The sequence below is a fragment of the Panthera onca genome, chromosome A1, assembly GCF_046562875.1.
Source record: "Panthera onca isolate mPanOnc1 chromosome A1, mPanOnc1 haplotype 2, whole genome shotgun sequence".
Taxonomy (NCBI): Eukaryota; Metazoa; Chordata; class Mammalia; order Carnivora; family Felidae; genus Panthera; species Panthera onca.
The window spans coordinates 176790759-176811997 of NC_138339.1; the positions used below are offsets into that span (position 1 = coordinate 176790759).

General features: G+C 37.5%; 1 protein-coding gene across 1 annotated transcript in view; it reads right to left on the reverse strand.

Annotated features, from left to right (window-relative positions):
• Nucleotides 1–21239, reverse strand: part of GPC5 (glypican 5) — a 1417426-nt gene that overhangs the window by 836903 nt on the left and 559284 nt on the right. The window lies entirely within an intron of this gene.

The window sequence follows — 21239 nt, forward strand, 5'->3', positions numbered from 1 at the left end:
AAAATTAGTATCTTCCAAAATGTTTTCTACGAAAATGAGTTCTATAATCAAATATATTTTTAAATTATGCAACTAAATAAAGTTAAGCAAATTTCCTCTTGGGGGTCGTCTTGGAGCCTCTGTTATACTCCATCATGTGTAGTATTTTGTCCTATGTTCAGTCTCCTCTTGCACCTTATCAAAATAAGAGTCTTGAGGCACCTGGGTGGCTTTGTCGGTTAAGCACCCTACTCTTGATTTCCGCTGGGGTCATGATCTCACAGCTTCTGAGTTCAAGCCCCACATCAGGCTACATGCTGACAGTGCAGAACCTACTTGGGATTCTCGCTCTCCTCTCTCTCTGCCCCTCCCCCGCTTTTTCTCTCTCTCTTTCTCTCAAAATAAATAAACAAAAAAATTTTTTTTCAGTAAGAGTCTTCATTATGTTCCTCCTAAGGTAGATACTACCATAAAAACAATTTGTTAAAGCCATCCTCCAATAAGAAATATCTGAAGTTGCTTAAGTATGCTAGTCTTTTTTTTTTTTTTTTAAATAGAGAAGACCTAGACTTTAAATTGCCTTTTACCAGGACACCTGGGTGGCTCAGTTGGTTAAGCACACGACTTCAGCTCAGGTCATGATCTCACAGGTCATGAGTTTGAGCCCCACGTCGGGTTCTGTGCTGACAGCTCAGAATCTGCAGCCTGTTTCAGATTCTGCCTCCCCCTCTCTCTGCCTCTCCCCGCTCATGCTCTGTCTCTCAAAAATAAACATTGGCAAAAAAAAAAAAAAAAAAAAAACGTCTAAATTGCCTTTTCCCAGTACCAAAACAAAAAGTTACATCTGTTGTTATAATTCAAGTACTCTGTACTTGAACCATCTCTGGGAATATCCCACACAGGAACTCTGGTGGAGAGCTGGAATTCACAATAGTCATGTACTAAGAAAATACTAAACTTGCAAATATAAACACATTAGCACATGCTTCCCATTTCCTATTATAATCTTATTTTCAACAAGGTCCCATGTTTCTTTCTCACTCATTTCATAATTTAAAAGCCCTTTTAATTTTTTTCTATCATTTTCCATGTTCCAGGAAGACAAGTTTTACAGACATGAAGAATTTCACAGCCAGCTTTCTCCCCTTTCCCCTTAGAGCTTATCAGGGACAATTAGCATTTAAAAAATTCAAGCTACCACTGAATTTGTTTTCAAATTCTTCCAGACATAATATTTTTTCTGGCTAAAAAAAAAAATCTCATTTTTAGACTCCTTTTTCTCTTCACTTCTATCATAAAAATGCAGGCTGGCTGCTCTTTTTATACATTTTTGGTGATAACAAAATAAAGTTAATTAAGATTTCAATCTAGTTTTATCTGGCATCAAAACTTGTAATTATTCCATTATATTCAATATTGCCTTCAGAGGCAATTAATGGTTAAAACATTACAAAATATTATTTTATATAATATCAGTAGTTTAACTCATTTTGGACTATCTCCCCCTACACCACCCCCCCACCCCCGGATTTCATAAAGGAACCATTAATCATCATTAAACTTAATTGCCCAAGAAAACAACTAAGCAGAATTGAGAGTATACAAAGAAGCTCAATGGTACATAAACACCTGTAATTCCTGCTTCCCTCGTGGTTTTTTATTTGGAGCTCAGATTTTAAAGCAATGCTGATTTACTCTCTCCCCGTCTTTATTTATTCAACAAATATTCATTTAATGCATATTAAATGCTAACGTCTGTTCCAGACTATGGGGATTTAAGAAAAATTTTTAAAAATAAACATACATTATAAGGTCAGGTAATGTAAGTGCTAAAAGGAAAATTAAAGCCATTTGAACAAACAGAAAATGACTTGGGTAGGGGAGCGAGGGTTTGTCTTCCTGGACCATGAAAAATAATAGAAAAAAATATGTAGATATATAGATATAGATAAATAGTTATATATAGATATATTTGATCAGCTATAATTCGGTATATATATATATTTTATCAGATTATCCCAATTACACTTCAGTTTAGGTAAGAATCATTGCTCTGTTTTAGCTGTTCTCAAAATGATTATCGATGAGGCACTCATCCATGAATTTTTTGTGTGGCCTATATATTTCAGACCATACCAAAACTTCTCTTGAAATTTGCTGAACATTTGCATAGCTATTTTCATATGACATAAGAGAAGAAAAAATAAACTTTATCTTAGTCATATAGAAAGAAATCTATTCAACTTAACTATTTCTATTGAAAGTATAGATTATGGTAAAAATTATTATGGTGTTGTTTTGTGTTTGCTTTTTAAGGAAAAAAAATTAAAGACCCAGAAATACATAGTGGGATTCTTTCTGTCATTTATTTTGTCAATGTTATCACCAAACCATTGGTCAACTAAACAGTGAAATTGAGAAAAAAAAATCTTTATGAGTTGCTTGATATCATATAGGAAAAATACCTGATTTAACTGCATTTAAAAATGTTAATCACTTATTCAAACAAATATCATATTGATAAAATCAATTTTTTTAAAAAGCCAACATAGGAAATATCATGAAATATTGTTGTAAAAATCAGAAAAGTCAGTGTATAAAACAGAAATTCTGCTAAGTAAAAATCACTATTTGTTTTCAAAACTTACACAAAATGTACTAGCAATGGATGTATGGACCTTCTTGAGAGATTTCATGTAGACAATTCAAACATGCGAGGAACCTTTTGCCCCCTTGGCTGACTTTTAATATTGTCATACTGAAACCCTGTCCTTCAGCCTATTTGTGTTTTAATTCCTCTTGAGTGTCTGACGAATCACGAAAGAAATTCGTCATCATTTTAAGATTCTAGGTGCATTTTCATGATCAACAACCATTTCCCCGATGATGGTCTGCATTTTTATGCTGCCCTACTGAATCTGAGATGATTTAATCAGTATTGTTTTTGTGATATACTCTTCTGATATATTGGGATTATGTAAACTAATTGTTCTGTAACTATGTAGTTGTTAGCATAGGTTTGTTTTCTTTTCCTTCGTTCTGGATTCATATCAAGCCAAACTAAATGGAAGCAAGAAAGGGAAAAAGGATCTCTGGTATCACTGTGGGTTCTCACTTGAAAATTGAATTCCCTTTACACTAACGAGAAAAATGTAAAGTCACTTAACTCCATTGTTTTAATGAGGTTAAGAATAGACCTCATAAGCATCTTTGAAAATCACTCCTCATTGTTTTATAAAAACATTAGAGATTTAAAACATTAAATAGTCACATTATAGGCATTTAATGAAATCTGCAAAAATACACAGTTATTAAAATGACAGCAGTCTGCTTGTTGTTATTTGCTGCTCAAAGGTAAGACTAACACGCATTTTTCCTTTCTTTTGCAAAGATGAAAAATACTATCTCCATTAAATCTCTGGGGTTTTTTGCAAATACTTGGGGAGCAGAACATCCTTATATTTGAAGAATTTCCTAATATAATGCACAACCGTGTGACTAATCAGCAGAATAAATTGGAAGGACTCCATAAATTTCAAGGCTGGAGTTTTTCACTCCTCCCTACCACTCATTAGCTTCTTCCTTTGGTAGGAGAGATCTGATTGGTGAGATGGTAAGAGTCTGCTATCTATTTCCTCGTGATCTTGAATTGAGAAGGTTAATGTCCTGAACTTACATGCTCATGTGTTGTTTCTCTGTCTTTGTCAATCTGCCACTCTTGGATCTCGGTTTTAGAAACCACCTGCCTGTGAGCCTTATGCATTCTGCTCACCAATCTTGCATTTTCCATGCAATAAACCAAAAAGAACAAGCTATGCCTTATGCAGTAAAATTTTTAGTTATTCAGCTGCTCTAAAGGTAATATTTTTGTACAAATTCTATGGAGGGGAAAAAGAAAAAGGAAAAAGATTTGGTTTGAAGCCCAAGCTATATTTTCTAATGCAGTTCTGTACCTATAATAAAGCAGACAATTTCCCTCTCTTTCTAACTCCTTTTATTTATTTCAGATAGGATCCAAATCATGAAAGAATGAAATGGGATGGTTAATTAACCAAATCAAATACTGTGAGTGATGATAGTGAATCATGATAAAATTACTCTCACTAGCCCTTTGAAGTTGAGCAAGCCTAGAGTTTTCATTTCTCCTAGAAGCAGACATCTTTAAAGGTTTTCTTTCTAAAACTCTCTTTAAAAGATGTGAGGCTTTAGCACAGCAAGATTTGGGTGAATTATATGCATAAAGTCTTTATCATGATCAAATTTGGTTAGTGTATTTAATCCTCATACTGTATTTCAAATTTCATTAAAAGCCAAAACTGTACATCTGGCTGACACTGGATACTGGATTTTAACACTCTCAATATCTACCTTAACAATAGTCCAGCTTGCAGGGGATAGGAAGCAAAAACCACAATTCCCAGAATCCCTTGCAGCAAGGGAATCAGATAGAATTTCATCAATTAGATATCTTGTGGAAGATCTCCAATCAGAGCTGAATCATTTGATAAAGTAAACGATGATCTTTGGGCTGGCAGAAGCAGCATGCAGATTAATCAGTTTCCTGACTACTTTTTGAGACATCATCTGTGATGATGCTTCTGCTTCTGTAGCTCTCCAGCCATGTAGAGGCAGTTGTATGCATGCAGACCAGCTCTACCCAGCATGGGGCTGTCCCAGAAGCTTAGTTTAGGGTCTTGGTTTTGTAAGCCTACTAATTTATCTGTGAGATAGCTTAATCCCTTCAATAAAACAGGTTATTCTGTTTTATATATACATATATATATGTATATTTTGTATATGTATATATATGTATATTTATATATATATATATAATTTTTTTAATGTTTATTTATTTTTTGATATATAGAGAGAGACAGAGAGAGAGACAGAGTGCAAGCTAGCTAGGGAGAAACAGAGAGAGAGGGAGACACAGAATCTGAAGCAGGCTCCAGGCTCTGAGCTGTCAGCATAAGAGCCCAATGCAGGGCTTGAAACCACAAACCGTGAAATCATGACCTGAGCCAAAGTCGGAGGCTTAACCTACTGAACCACCCAGGCACCCCTAAAACAGTTATTTTTAAATGGAATGAAGCATGTAGTTAAGAACTGGGCTAATATATCAGTAAAACAATTCAAGATGGAAATAAGAATTTAAGGTAAAGAATAGATTAAAAAATATAGATTAACCTTGCACAGGAAATATTGTAGAACTAACAAAAATATGCCAAGAGTCATGGGGACGTTCAAGCCAAAGGGAATTAGAGGTCAACTCTACATGGTTGAAGCCAAAGGAACCACATTATGCTAGGCAGTGAGAATTACCATTCCAGTTGAAGAAGTTACATTTTAAGCACACAGCCTGAAGGAAAAAGGAACATTAACATGATCTGACTTAAATGGTCCTAATAGGACTCAGGAGTCACCTGCTGGAAAAAAAAAAAAATACATCATTGCTGTCGGCTACTTACCCACAGAATCATTCCTATGTGTTTCTCAAAAATTTTAGTTCCTGGTTTACTCCTACTCTGTCCATTAGAAATGCCTGACTTGTAGTATATACATGCACATAATCTTTTCCAATACCCTGTATTTTTAATTTCATAAATGCTTCCATTCCAAGGATATCTCCCTCCATTATTCCTTCCAATGCCAAATCTTAGACCGTGTCATTACCACTCACTGGAACCTATGCATGGAACTGTGATTATGTGATATACATAATCACAACATAATGAGTACCTTCCACTGATGGATACCTCGGATCCATCTGGTGCATGACCTCCAAGTCATTGGTGCAATTATTTTTGTCTGTCTCTTGATATACTTCCTTCTCTCTTTACCCAGTTTGAATTCCATGGTCTGTCATAATCACTCTTGTATACTGTCCTTACCTCCTTTACCCCCCTCTCTTTTTCCTGCTTACTTGGCACAGCTGCATCTCAGGTTCAGCCCAGCTCTTTCCCCATTCCACAACCAGATCACATAACTAAATATGGCTGGAAAATAACACACAACCATACTGACCACGTCCACTTTAAACTCACAATTCTCAAGGGACCTTAAGGGGAATTATCCTATACTCCCCTCTCTTTGGTCATTATATCTTCTAATATTTTTTTTCTTTTTCTCTCTACCCACTTCTTATGGAATTTCCATTATGTTGGTATGTTTAAGGGTCCCTAACATTTATCTGATACTGTTCATTTTTCCTCACACTTTTCCCCCCTTCCTTCTTCAGACTGCATTATCTCAATGGATTGATTTTCAAGTTTGCAGGCTCTTTCTTGTAATGAAATTTAGAGCCAGACACTTTTACTGAATTTTTCATGTGTTATTATATTTTTCTTAATTTTTTAAAATGCTTATTTATTTTTGAGAGAGAGAGAGAACGAGTATGAGTGGGGGAGGGGCATAGAAAGAGGGAGACAGAGAATCTGAAGCAGGCTCCAGACTCTGAGCTGTCAGTACAGAGCCTGACTCGGAGCTTGAATTCACAAACCGTGAGATCGTGATCTGAGCCGAAGTCAGACGCTCAACTGACTGAGCCACCCAGGTGTCATTGTTATTATATTTTTCAACTCCTTTTCCATCTTGTTCTTTTTATTAATTTTGTTCTCTATTTTTTATGTATTCAAATAATTTCTGTTTCTTTATTGATACAATGAAACATTGTCATCACACGGGAGAAACTGCCAGTAGAGGAGGGGCAGAGAGAGAGAGAGAGAGAGAGAGAGAGAGAGAGAGAATCCCAAGCAGGCTCTGTGCTGTCAGTGCAGAGCTGGACATGGAGCCTGAAACCACGAACCATGAGTTCATGACCTGAGGCTAAATCAAGAGTTGGACGCAAAACTGACTGAGCTACCCAGGAGCCCTGTCTTTAAGCATGTCTCTTTTATTTCTTTGAACATATGTAGAATGTATTTATAATAGTTGCCTTGAAATCTTTGTCTGTTAAGTCCACCAAGTGTTCCCTTTCCATGGTAGTTTCTATCACCTGCTTTTGTTCTTACATGTGGGCCACACTTTGCTGTTTCCTTGAATATTTCATTTCTTAAAAACCTAGACATTTAAAATAATACAGCAAATATAGTTACTCCTCCCTCTCAGCACAGAGTCTCTTATTGTTTTCTGTTTGGGCACTTGGTTTTTTGTTGTTGTATTTTTGGGGGGAGGGATGTTAATTACTGATCTGGCTAAGCTAATTTTGCAAATCTATTTTCCCAGCATGTGTAGACTCCCAAAGATGTTCCTGCTTATATATTTTTCCACTTTTTTTTCTCTTTTAGTCTGGCTATTTAGGGGCTACCCTTGGGTTATCATAAGCCACTAATGTGTGAAAGGTGGTGCTCAACACCTCCTTAGCAAGTTAGATTCTGGATCTTTACTGGATAGATGGATGAATAGATGGATGTACAGATGGATGTCTTGAAGGTGGCTCTCATCAGTCACAGCATTTACATTTTTTTCCTCTTCTTTCAGTAAGGGACCAGTGGCTGGTAGATTGATAATCCCCTTTATTGATTGCCAAGGAGTTTGGCTCTTGGCCAAAAACCTATGTGTGATCCTTAAGGCCAAGGATAAGCAACTAAAAGACTTCACCTAGCAAGCCTCATGGAGGAAAGTTGCCCTCTCCAGACCAAATTTGGAGGAGCCAGTGTAGGTCAGTTTGGAAGGCGAGTTGTAGTCAGGGACTCCGGACCCCTGGCTAGCATGCTTTCATGCATAACTGCATTCCTACTCCAGGTGCCTCCATTCGGACTCTTTATGGGGTTCCCTTCCCCAGAGTCCCTGCCCAGACCTCCTTATCAGGGGGAGGAGGAGAAACCTTGAAGCTACCTTGTTCTACTCTGACTCAGAACTCAGCACTTTTCTACTCCTATGCATCCTCCCTCCCTGCCCTCCTGCCTTAGGGTTCATGAAAGGGTAGGAACTTTTTGTTTGAGGTCTCTTGGTGTTGAGATGATTCCCCTCATTTGTGCTAATATATCTGTTTATTCCATGGGGAACAACGAAACATTCTGGAGCTGGCATCTTCCTTCTGGCCTCTTGTTTATACTATTGTAATAAGTGAATAAAGCCTTCATCATTATTTTCATTTTGACTTGTCTTAACCAACTACGTCAACACCTGGCAGCTCAGTTCATGGCATCATTTCTGAGCGTATGCAGCACTGGGCATGCACAGTTTTCCAGAATTTTCCAAAGATGAGCATGACTTAATTTTTAAGCCTCGCTTCTTAGAAGCCACCCCTGGGCCAGCTGTTAATTGTTCAGTGCTTTGTCAGAAGTTGTTTTTAAGCCTTGAGACTCCTGCTTTTTGTTGATGCGTCTATGTGAGGCTTGGGAAGTGTTTTAAAGTCCCCTCCTGTCATGTTCTGCTTATTCCTGAGGCATTGCAGCCTAGTGCAACCTTGACGTCTTCCTGACCTCCAGAATGAACTGTGATCTAAAGAGGGCTCTTCTGGTTTTCTGTCATTTGCCTTGTATGATGGAGGTAAAGGCCTCATCTTAATGTCACCCAGGGAAATACCCCCTCCTGTTTAAAACGCCCTGACTGGGGTGCCTGGGTGGCTCAGTCAGTTGAGCGTCCGACTTCGGCTCAGGTCATGATCTCGCGGTCTGTGAGTTCAAGCCCTGCATCAGGCTCTGTGCTGACAGCTCAGAGCCTAGAGCCTGTTTCGGATTCTGTGTCTCCCTCTCTCTCTCTGCGCCTCCCCTGTTCATGCTCTCTCTCTGTCTTAAAAACAAATAAAACATTAAAAAAAATTAAAAATAAATAAATAAATAAATAAATAAATAAAATGCCCTGACTGTGGTATTTTGTTATGGCAGCCCGAGCACAGTATAATATAGGCATCAACTCTGACTGCTCTTTTTGAAATTTAGTAGAGTTTTTTGAATTAACATTTCTGTACTGTTTGCGTTCTGTTGAGGGCCAAGGGCAGACAGCCCCAAGACAGGCCACATTGGCATGAAGAGTCTTTTGAGCTAAAAAGCAATAAAAACCCAGCAGATTCCAGAAAAACTCTTTGCCTCCTCCACAACTACCTAAAATAACAGATAGAAGACCTGCTCCAGGAAGAGAGCTGTCACCATAGATGTATATATACTGTGAACTAGGTACAGTAGACGGGGAGGAACCTAGCAAGACTTGTTTGATCAAAGTCTTCTATGTCTCATTGTTTCTGAGTGGCCCTGCAAACATGTGTTTGCCAAAGATTTATTCTTATTCACTCTTCCTGTGAATGCACCCCTTCCCTTTGAAGACCCAGTCTCCCTATCCTCTTCTCCTTCATTCAGAAAGGTCTATATACATCATTTGGCCTGACTGTCTCTGGAATTTCCATGTTTGTGTGGATTCCCTGTACACACACTATTAAATATGATTTTGTCCTGTTAACTTGTCTCATGTCAATTTGATTCTTGGTCTGGCTACAAGGTCCTTGAAGGGGACAGGAATTCTTGCTCTGCAACAGCTGTCTTCCAGAACAATGTACAGAGACTTTAAATGATCATTGGTCCTTTTATTAAAATTTTATAATTTTCAACAGTTATGTTCCTCTTTTACTGAGGAGAAGGATTTCTGAACTTGCTCTACCAAAGGAGCACAGATGCCCCCCCTACACTCTCTGCCATTATTCTCTACTGATAACTCTCTACTGATAATTCCCACTGCCACAGAAACATGCTATCACTTTCCCTCTCTGAAACACATACACAAAAGCAGAGCAAAACAAAAGACTTAAAACAAAAACAACAAACACTTGTCTTTTTCCCAAAGTTTATTTATTTTGAGAGAGAGAAAGAGAGAGTAGGAGAGCATGCATGCATGAGCAGGGGAGAGACAGAGAAAGAGGGAGAGAGACCCCAAGCAGGCTCCACACTGACAGCCTGATGTGGGGCTCGATCCCATGAACTGTGAGATCATGACCCGAGCTCATGACCTGAGCAGAGCTCAAGAGCCACACACTCAACCGACTGAGCCAGCCAGGCACCCCACAAAAAATTGTCTTGATCCACTTCTTCTATCAGCTTCCATCCAATTTCTTGCTCCCTATTGGCAAAATAGTCTGAAAATTTGACCAGACTTAAGGTTTCCAGTGCTTGTGTGTCTGCCCTAAACCCACTTCCCTGTGGCTTCACTCCCACCACACCTACTAATCTGCTTTGAGCAAGTTACCAATTATTTCCTTGTTGCTAAATTAAATAGTCAATTTCAGACATCTTCTTAAGTGATTTGCTAGCAAGATTTTACATAACTAATCATGTTTTCCTCAGATACCCTGTCTTCGTTTGACTTCAAGGAAAACACACTCCCTTGGTTTTCCTCCCACCTCATTAGTTTTTCCTTCTCAGCTTAATGCACTTGCTTCTCTACTTTTCACCTTCCTTTGAATGTTAAAGCCCCTAGCTGTGCCGTCCGTGTTCTCTTCACTGCTCTACTTACACTCCCTCCCCTAGTAATCTATTCTTTTTCAAGATTTTGAATAATACATATATGCCCCAAAACATATCACACATATATATCCAGCCTACATCAACATTCATGAGCCCCAGTCTTATATACCAAGCGCCTACTTGGCATTTCTCTTTAGACGTACCTTAAACACTTTAGGTTTTATCATGAACCAGTCTGCCAACCCGCAACCTGTTCCACCACTGCATCCCAACTTGGCACCAACTCCATCTTTCCTGTTGTTCAAACCCCAAAATCTGGACTGAGCCAACATTCCTCATTTTCTCTCATATTCTATATCCAATCCAACAGAAATCTCTTGTGCCACTATCTTTTCAGCATATCCCGAAGCCAATCACTCCTATGCATTCCCCCTGCTAATACCTAGTGCCACCTGCCAGCAATTATCTCTGAGCACCAATTATCTCTTAATCCCTTAATCTTCTACCCCTGCCATTCACACTTTTAGGCTCTTCATATCACAGCAGCCAAGGTGATTGTTAGAAGAGTCAAGGAGGACCCTGGTGCTCTCCTAAAATCTGCTCACAGTCTTCCAGTGGCTTCCAATTTCATTCAGAGGAAAATTCAAAGTTCTTCAAAGGCCCATAAAGCCACAGAGGATCTGTTTCATCACCAACCATCCCACATTTGATTTTTAACTTCTCTCCTTAGTCACCCTGCTTCAGCCACACTGCATCCTTACACTTTATTTTTTATTCATTTTTTTTTAAAAGATTTACTTATTGAAGTAATCTCCTACACCCCATGTGGGGCTTGAACTCACAACCCCAAGTTCAAGAGTTGGATGCTCTTCCAACTGAACCAGTCAGGTGCCCTAACACTTCGTTAAACCTTCAAAACGCATCCCAGCCTTTCCAACTTTGCTCTAGATGTTGCTTGTGCTCCCGGTTCTCTTTCCCACACACCAGCATGGCTAACTTCTTCATTTCTTTAAACACTGCTCATATCTCAGCTTCTTAATGAAGACTACTCCGATCACCCTATTTAATATTGCAACTTGCCACAATTTCTACTCCTGACAATCTCAGTATCTTCTTTCCTTGTTCCATGCCTTTCAAATCCATAGTCCTTGTCACCCACAATATATTTTATATATTTACTGTGCTCACCGTATCACCAAAGAACGCAATCTCCATGAAAGCAGAGATACTTGTTTTGTTCATAGATATACCACTAAACACCTAAAAAGTGCCTGATTTAACATAGGTGCACAATAAATATTTGCTGAATAAATGAAAAAAAAGAATAAATCTTACGTAGGACTGTGAATCTGGGTGTAAATGAGGATAACTTCAGTTCAGCTTCTATTTGGAAAATATTAATAATGTTCCACCACAAATAGAGACACTAGTCAGTATCTTTATTATCATCTACACTTTAGTTTGATTGTCTTATTTCAACACACAAGCATGAGATTAGAAGTGGTTCATTTGAGATAACAGAATAGAATTTTCAGGTAGAAAAAGTGTTTACATAGCATTTAATCACATTTCATGGTTCACTTGCTTACCCTTAGCAAAACAAGACTGCAAGTCCTGACTTGATATGCTGTCTGCTTTCCTACATAAGCAGAAAGCAAATCTTCAAGAATTTCAGATTTCCAAATTGGACCAATTAGGAAATGCTTTTGCAAATTTTTCTTCTCAGGAAAAGATTAAAGTATTATTTCTTATTTGTTTTGTATCTTAATTTATATAACTTTGATTTATGCAATTATGCTACATGTGTACCACAGATACATATTCTGTCACATTATGCAGCTATTAATACTGTTTAAGTATGTATATATTCAAAACACCACTTGCCTCAAGTAGGGAATATTAGGGCTGACATACCCTCTCAACTTCACAAACATATCTGCAGTGTAATTCTGTTTGTACTTTTACAAAAACTTTTTATTAAAGATTAAAAATAAAATAGCACTCAGAGAATTCAAGCAAAGGTTATACATCTTAAAGCCCTTGGTCAACTATGCAAAATTGTTTATTAATTTTTATCTTAGAGTTAATCTTGTGTTTGGATAAATGATGAAATGCCTGCAGAGTTGATTCAAAAAACATTTTCCAGGAACTATTATGGCTTGACAAAGTCCTAAATGCTGTAGACAGATATGTGAGTTATGGATGCTTCTTGTGCTCTAGAATCTCATCATGAAATATAGAAAGACATACACAAATTGAAAAAAAATTATAATAAAATGTAGTATGTCTTTTCTCAGGTTGGGTGCCTCCTATCGTGCATACACATTAAAAAAAGTTTTGTTTTTTTTTTTTTTGGAAAAAGTATTTGGATGCCGGTGCACTGAATTTGTGATATCCAGGAAGCAAACTCTGAGGTGGAGATCATCATAAGGCATGTTTCTGAGGACAGTGCTCCAGTATTATCAAATGGCAGGGCAGATGAGGAAGTAGAAGGGGAGGTCAAGCTGCAATGTAATCTCAATACAGGTATCAACTAATGATCAGTTCTGAAGCTCAGATGACCATTCAGAATTGCCCTGAACCCCGTACCACCAAATAAATCCGTCACCACATGGGGGCTACCCTAGGAAGGAGTCTTCAGCAGGATGGCTATCTTTAGCCAAGGCAATCCCTGCAGGGGAGGGGAACAGTCTGGCCTACTTAGCTGTGACAAAGGTACTAAATAGCATGCCTGATAGTAAAAAAGGAATTTTTAAGAAAGGGGAGATGGGTATAATAGTCTTAATGAGGCATTTCAGATAATGTCCCTGACCCTGGCCTGCACATTACATGGCTGAATTCATCTTCTCAGGCTGCCATAACACAATCCTGTAGACTGGGCCTCTTAAAACCCAAAGTTAATTTTCCACCCTCAAGACTCTGCTGGGTGGGCGCCCATCCTCAAGGCTCCAGCAGACGGAGCTGTGACACTGAGGCCCTGGTGATCTCTAAATTGCCTTTGAGGTTATTCTCTTTTTGACAAGAATAACTCACATTTGCAACCTAATGGTTTTATAGTCCACACTTGTAGAATCCAAGAAGTCCACCAGCCTTCCCTCATTTCATCCCACTTTCTCTGTCCCCTTCATAGTTCAAGCTGGCAGTGTCTTTGCTGGTATAATCCCATCTCAATTTCCCAATTCTATTGAGGTGTCTGCTTGACATCATGCGTAACCCTCATAATGAAGCAATTCTCCAACAGCAACATTGATGTTCTCTCCAGAAGAAGCTTCCTTACTTTTTGCAACATCGATAGGTTGACAATTTTCCAAGTCTTCAAGTTCTGGTTCCTCCTAAGGATTCCTTCTTCAATTCATCTCTCCCGTCTTACATTTTGCCATAAGCCATCAGGAGAAACCAAGACATTCCTTCAACACTTGGCTTAAAAGTCTTCTGAGCTAAATATATAATTTCATCACTCCCAATTTCTATTCTCACAAAACACTAGAACACAGTATAGGCAATTTCTTTGCCATTTTATAAGATTACCTTTCATCTCATTTCTAATAACATGTTCCTCATTGCCATCTGCAACCTCACCATAATGAAATTTTACTTTCATATTTCTACCAACATTCTATTTGTGGTTATTTACGTATTCTCCAAGAATATGGAGGCTTTCTCTCTAGCTCTCCTCTTTTCTCTCTGCTCCTTGCCAGAATCAGCCTTAATTTCACTATTTCTAACGTACACCTCAAAACTCCCCCAACCTCTACCCATTATCCAGTCACAAAGCTGCTTCTACATTTTTAGGTATTTGTTACAGCAGCAACCCAATTCTTGGTACCAAAATCTGTATTATGTTTCTCAGGCTGCCATGACACAATACTAGAAAGTAGGCTTGAACAACAGAAAATTATTTCCTCACAGTTCTCGAAGTTAAAAGTCTGAGATTGAGGCAATTAACATGATCGGATCCTGGTGAGAGCTTTCTCTGTCTGCTTGTTTGCCCTGTCCTCACATGACAGAGGGATAGACAGAGAGTTCTGGTGTCTCTTCTTCTCCCTTAAAGCACTAGCTCTGTCAGAGTGGGACCTAACTGTTATAACCCCATTTAGCTGTTGCTACCTCCTCACAGGTTCTATCTCCAAAGAGCTACATTGGAGGTTAGGGCTTCAATGGGATGAATTTGTGGGGTGGGGGGCAGACCAAATTCGGCAATAGCCTACCTCATAACTCAACCCCATCATACTGATTAGAGTGAAGATGATCCAGAGGAAGAAGATCGGTTGTGCAGTAGCAGAGGAAAAAGTAGCAGACAGAAAGAATGTGGAGATGGGGGAACAAAGCAGGATACTGGCCACTGCTGTTTCTCTTGGATGACTATAGCTGAGTTCCCTGGAGTGGGGTACCATGCAGAGAAACAAGACTGAACAGGTGCTATACAGGCATGGATAAATTTAGGGCAACTGGTTCCCAGATCCTCAATTTCTCTGAATGCATGCTTTCCAAAGATTAACTTGGCTAAGAATGTGTCTGCGTTTTCAGAATTTTTTCCAACTCCCCTTTTAAAATATCATTTTCCCATCTTTACAAAAGAAAGGCAAACCTGTCACCATCTTCCACAATTCATTGCCCTGCAGTATAAAGCTGCTAAGAGTGAGACCCACGGGAGCAAAACATCAGGGAAACATTCATACTTTATCTAGAGATGCTTTGAATAATCTACCTTAGAATTAGAATTCAGAAGACCTACTGGTTAATACAAGGAGATTTATTAACTTATTCATTTGAACAACAACAACAAAAGAAATTTGACCTTTTCTGATATAAGGTCATCTAATTTGCTGTTGAGTTTGACAATGAGTGCTGCAAGCCCTGATATTGTTTGCAGACTGAAAGAGCTACACTACTGCTCTAATGTTTAGATGTAGATCACGTATGCAATGAAAATATCCAGATAGTATATTCTTTGCAAATATTTAGACTTGTAATAAATTTTAAAGTGTCAATTTCAAATGAGAGGAGAGGATACATACATTTTCAAAATTATTTTAGGAGTTGCATGAGCAATATTTAAACACTGCCATATGCCTATGAGCTATCTTTCAATCTTCTCTGAAGGATGCTGACATGGTTTCCTAATCTTATCTATTTCCTTATGAGCCGTAAACCCCTAGCACTGGAGGAAACCTGACCTTTCCTTTCTATATAGTAGTGGGCAACATGGGTTTGTATGTTGAATGTTTAATGGTGCCAGAAAAAGAGAGTCCGATGACTGCATTTCCATTATAGGAATAGCCTGACACCAGGGGCAGAGTACTCAAAGGATGTTAAGTAGAACTCTCTGCTCCATGGAAAGAACTTACAAGCACAATTATTCTACTCACACTATTTGACTCCTTGTTCTTTCACTTTCTCCAAGGCTATTTCCTTCTTCCTTTGTCCTTAATACAGATGCTTCTAAGAAACGTAGCTTGAACCACTGTTCCGCCTAGGCGATTCCATCTACTCTCTATCTGTGCTAATGACTACCAAATACACATTTGCAAAATAGACTTTGTCCCTAAATTTCACACATCCTAAAACTGAAGAGTCCAAAGGACGCTCAAAATCATTGTGCCTAAAATGAGCTTATAACCCTTTCTTCCTAGAGTTTTTCTTTGTACTCCCTATTTGCTTCATATTTCTGATTTCTCCCCAATTTTGTAAATTTGAAATCTGGAATTTCATTCCAGATTCATTCTTGAATCTTCCATCCTCATCACTGTATTATATTTAACAAGTCCCCAAATCTTGCCAATTTACATATAATTGTCAAGTCCTTTCCTTACCAGTTTCCTGGTTAAGGTGTTCATTATCTCTCTGCTACAATGATACAATAGCTTCCAGCAGTGCCCTTGACATCACATTCACTCTGGGGTAATCTATCTAAAACTTCAATATTCCTCTGGAGCTCTATTGCTTAAAACGGTATGTTTCTCCAGAGCGAACACAGCACTTAAATTTTTTTTAATGTGCATCGATATCATTAAAAATGTTTACATAAGTACCCTCTAATATAGTGTATCACATGTAATCATACAACAGATGTCAAAAATAGAAATTTTTAAATCATATTAGAAATTAAAATAAATGGCATTTCTAATATTTCCCTCCCAGATGTAAAATGATATTGTCAAAGTAAATGTCAACAATAATTCTAATACTTCCTTTTTGTACTTTAATGTTTTTAGCATAATTTAGAGGGTACTCCATGTTTTGGGTCTTCACTGGGATTCTAGTTAGACTGAATTTATTGAGGTTACCTATCAATGTAGCTTGTGTCTTTACTAAATGGGAATTCATCCACAGAAGAAAGTATGGTATCTCCAGAGACTAAAACATGGTGGGTGTTTTAAGCAATGCTCGCTGCTGAATGTCAAAAGTTTTCTCTGTATGCACCTTCCCTTTTTAATTATATTGTCTAACAATCTAACAATCCATTATATTATTACTTGGTCTAAAGATTTGTGATTATATTGCTTTGACTGTTATTTCATCAAAATAGTAATTGAAATAAGTGAATTTAGGTTGTAGAAATATATTCATCTGATTCTGTTTAATAACAGAAAGATGGTAGTTATGAGGCTACTAAAAATTCTAGTAACAAATAGCCAGTGAAAGATAATAAGATTATGGGTCTCACACTGCTTTTGGTAAATTATTCTAGTTGATTACTAGGTAGGCAAAATGTTTAACCTTATGGACACTGGAGTCAGATTGCATATATTGAATTAGTTCTTTATTTTATCACTGAGTGTGTATGTCCCAGGTCAAATTATTTAATACAACATGCCTCAATTTTTTCCCCCTCAAAAATGGTGACAAACATAATACCAATCTCCTAGCACCTTTAGGAGAATTAAATGAGATTATATATGTAAATATTCACAATAGCCCAATTTAACATATAAATACATGTAAATTATTAACAGTGCCAGAAAATGCTAAGTGTTTATTACATGTCAGCTATCATCATACCTACAATATACAAGAAACAGAATAATTTGGATTTTAAATCAATTTCTCTCTTGAAAAACAAAATGTCAGATTGCACATATCTGGGATAAAAGACCTGAGTTTTAATATCCTGTATATTAGCAAATGAGGGTTTTTAAAACCACTATTGCAAGAAGGTTTATATTTTCCATCTAATTTTCATTTAAGGTCTTGGTTCATACTATGAGCACTTTAATAATTGGTTTATAGATTGCCAAGATCCATGTAATCTTTTATTAAAAATAAACTCATTAAGGACGCTTTCTGTGTCAGTAAAGCACTGCTCTAGGCCCTAGCAATTCAGTAAAGAATCTAAATCTCATACTTTAACGAGTTTACAGTAAGCAAATACATATACCATAATGCCAGGAAATAATAAAAGCTTTGAAGAAATTAAATCAGCATTCATGTATGGAAAAAATAAGGGTGGGGCCTACATGGGGTCATTTCTAATAAAGTAGTCAGGGAAGACTTCTTAGAGAGGCAACTTTTAAATAGGTACTGGAATAAAGGGAGAAATTCTGTTTCATGAATATTCCAGGGAAATAGTTTTAACAGTAGAGGAAGCAGCAAGTGCAAAGGCCCCCGGTAGAAATAAACTTGGTAAATTGGAGGGCCAGCAAGAAATCCAGTGATATTGTAAGTGAGCAAGATGTGTGTTCATGCATATGTCTGTACAACTGTGTGTGCCCACACACGCACCATGACAGAGGTAGAAGATGAGGTCAGAGAAGGAACAGCCAGAACATAAAAGTCCTTATAGAAAAGTGAGTTTGGTTATCTGCTGAGCATAATGGGAAGTCACTAGGACAACAGAGCTGAGAAATAGTATGAATTGAGTTACATATTAGAAAATACCATTATGACTGCAAAAAGGTAAAAAAGGGAAGCAGGAAAGTAATTTAGTAGGCTGCTGCAGCGTTCTACATGAGAGATGACAGAGAAATAGATTAAAGGATTATGAGAAGAAATCTCTCTGCTTGGGTTGCCATAATACAGCATAGATAGGACTTGTTTAAACAACAGACGTCAATTTCCTTGCAGTTCTACTGTAGAAGTCTGAGATCAGGGTGCTGGTTGGTCAGGTTCCAGTGAGCTCTCTTCCTGGGTTGCATCTAGAAGGATGACTTTTCACTGTGTCCTCACTTGGCAGAGAAAGAAAGAGATCTCTTCTTCTTAAGGCCATCATGAGATCCCTGCCCTTATAACTTAATGTAACCCCAGTGATCTCCTAACAGCCTCCTCTGTCAATAGCATCATATTAAGGGTTAGGGCTTCATCATCTGAATTTGAAGGTGGGAGAAATGCAAACATTCAGTGCACAACAGAAAAGTTGGGGAGAATTGTTAATGTTGTAAAACATACTGGAAGTACTTTTTAATGAACTAATCAAAAGAAAGGAGCCAACAGATCTTTGTGTAACAAAGCTTTGGTCTGAGCAACTGTATAAATACTCGTGCCATAAATGGAGACGTTTAAGACTGTGTAGAAGCAAGTTTTGGAGGCAATTAAGAGCTGGATCTGAGACACGTTAAATTTGACTTTCCACTTAGACATCTACGTTGAGAGAGGAGTAGGCAGAAGCTCAGGGGAAAGGTTGGTAAATAATGAGCGTGGAGAACAAATAAAGTTGAAAGTAAAATCTGTTGTACACTAAGACTGAGGCTTATTTTAGTTTTCTTCTTGCATCTTGATTCACATAGCATGAAATCAGCTACTGTTTTTATCATGAATGACCTTTACAGTGGACACAGAAGAGGTACCATGAAAGTCCTTTAAGAATAGCCGATTTTATATTTGCTATAATTTGAACAAGAGCATGCTATTTAGTTTGGCCAACAAGGAGACATCAAAGTACCTTTTGTAAATGCAGAATTTTTCTTTTGTCATACTATACTATAACTTAAGATCTTGGTCCAGCTTAGTAAGTTTCATTTATTTTGCACCAAATTTACAAGGAACATGAAACAAATAAATAGCACTTCTGTAAGACCATTAATATGTCAAATCCAAAGCAAAAGAATGTTTGATGTAAAAGCAGTCAGAGATGAGAAGGCCTTGCTTAATCAAAAACTTCCTGTTAATCAAGACTAATAGAGGAGAGAGTAATAAATAATCTCTGACATAGCAAAAGCAGTCACATTTAACTGGAAGATAGATTTTACATATGGTTGATGCGATAGAACTATCAAGCTAACAAGAGCCCTTGGGGCCAGTTTGAATATTCATTAATCAGCCCTACTTTGGATTTAACTTAGAATAAAACTGTCAATGAACAAATGGGCTTTTGTAGAAAAGGTGATAAACAAAATCCAATGAATTGGCAAATTGGAAAGTCTTGAAAGAGAATAAATGCTGTAAGATTAAGAACTGAATAGAAGACTTGAGCTCAGCTCTCTGCAGGGAACACAAAAGCTTCTCACTAAATCAGGTAGCTTTGGAGAACATTGTTTTTTAATGGTTTTTCAAAAAGAAACATCTGCCATGGTAAGGATATATTTTAAGAAAAAAATTTGAAGAAGGCTTAAACTTCTTAATTCTCCTATTTTCTACAGCACATTGAAAAGACAGGTTTCTAAATAAATGGATTATTTTTCAGTTGAAGAATCACTAATCTCATTTATCCAAAATGTACAAATGAGATGATTTATCCAAAATGTACAAATAGGTGGTTTTCCTCCAAAGGCAGAGCAGTAAGAACCATGATTTAATGAAAGCAGGCAGAATTGGCACAAGCATAAGTTGGGGTAGTGATCCCAACTAAAATGTCTAGGGAGACAAAGTCAGTTAACAAATGATCAAATACCTGTGTATGAAAACAAAACAAAAACAACAAAAAACAAAATGGTATTTATACCAACACTCTACCACAATGTTGAATGGAAACCGACACTCGTAGTGACAAGTGACAAGAGATTTGGAGAGGTGAAAGTCCCCCCAGCTGAAAGGGGAGCAGTTTCTTGTCATCTGGGAAGAAGATTCTAGTTTGGACTCATCTCTAAAATGTTTTAACACAAGAGCCACCTGGATCTTTTTACATGAGATTTCCCAATTCTTTGAATGTTGGTCACAAATTAAAAAGTATTTAAATACTGCATAAGCCACTATTTTGTGTGTCAGATAAACTATATTTCTTGACTGAATTCAGCTGAATGGGGTTCTTTTTTTTTTTTAACCACAGGTATAAGAGGGAAAATTTACCATAGCAGAATATGAAAACTATTACATATGCATGTCTACAGAGATAGTATACACAGGCTTTTGCTTGTATTGTATGATCTGATATATAAAACTGACCAAAGCAACTAATAATTACCAAAGCACTTATAGATTCATAAAATGTTAGGCCTTCAATAGATCTTAAATTTAATAGAACTGAAGGTTTAATATTATGTGAATTTTTCTTTATTTTTTTTTATTTTTAAAATTTTTTTTAACGTTTATTTATTTTTTTTGAGACAGAGAGAGACAGAGCATGAACAGGGGAGGGTCAGAGAGAGGGAGACACAGAATCTGAAACAGGCTCCAGGCTCTGAGCTGTCAGCACAGAGCCCGACGCGGGGCTCGAACTCACGGACCGCGAGATCATGACCTGAGCCGAAGTTGGCCGCTTAACCGACTGAGCCACCCAGGCGCCCCGTGAATTTTTCTTTAAAAGAGTACGTTTCTTTAAAAAACTCAACATTTTATCATAAACAAAATGTGCTAACAGGAGAGTGAACAAAATAAAGTGTATAATTTAACGTAATGATTATAAAGTGAACATAACTCAGCCCAAGAAATAGAACATTTGTTTGTACCGTGGAAGCCTCTGTTCTCCTCCATTCCCTATAAAAACCCTGT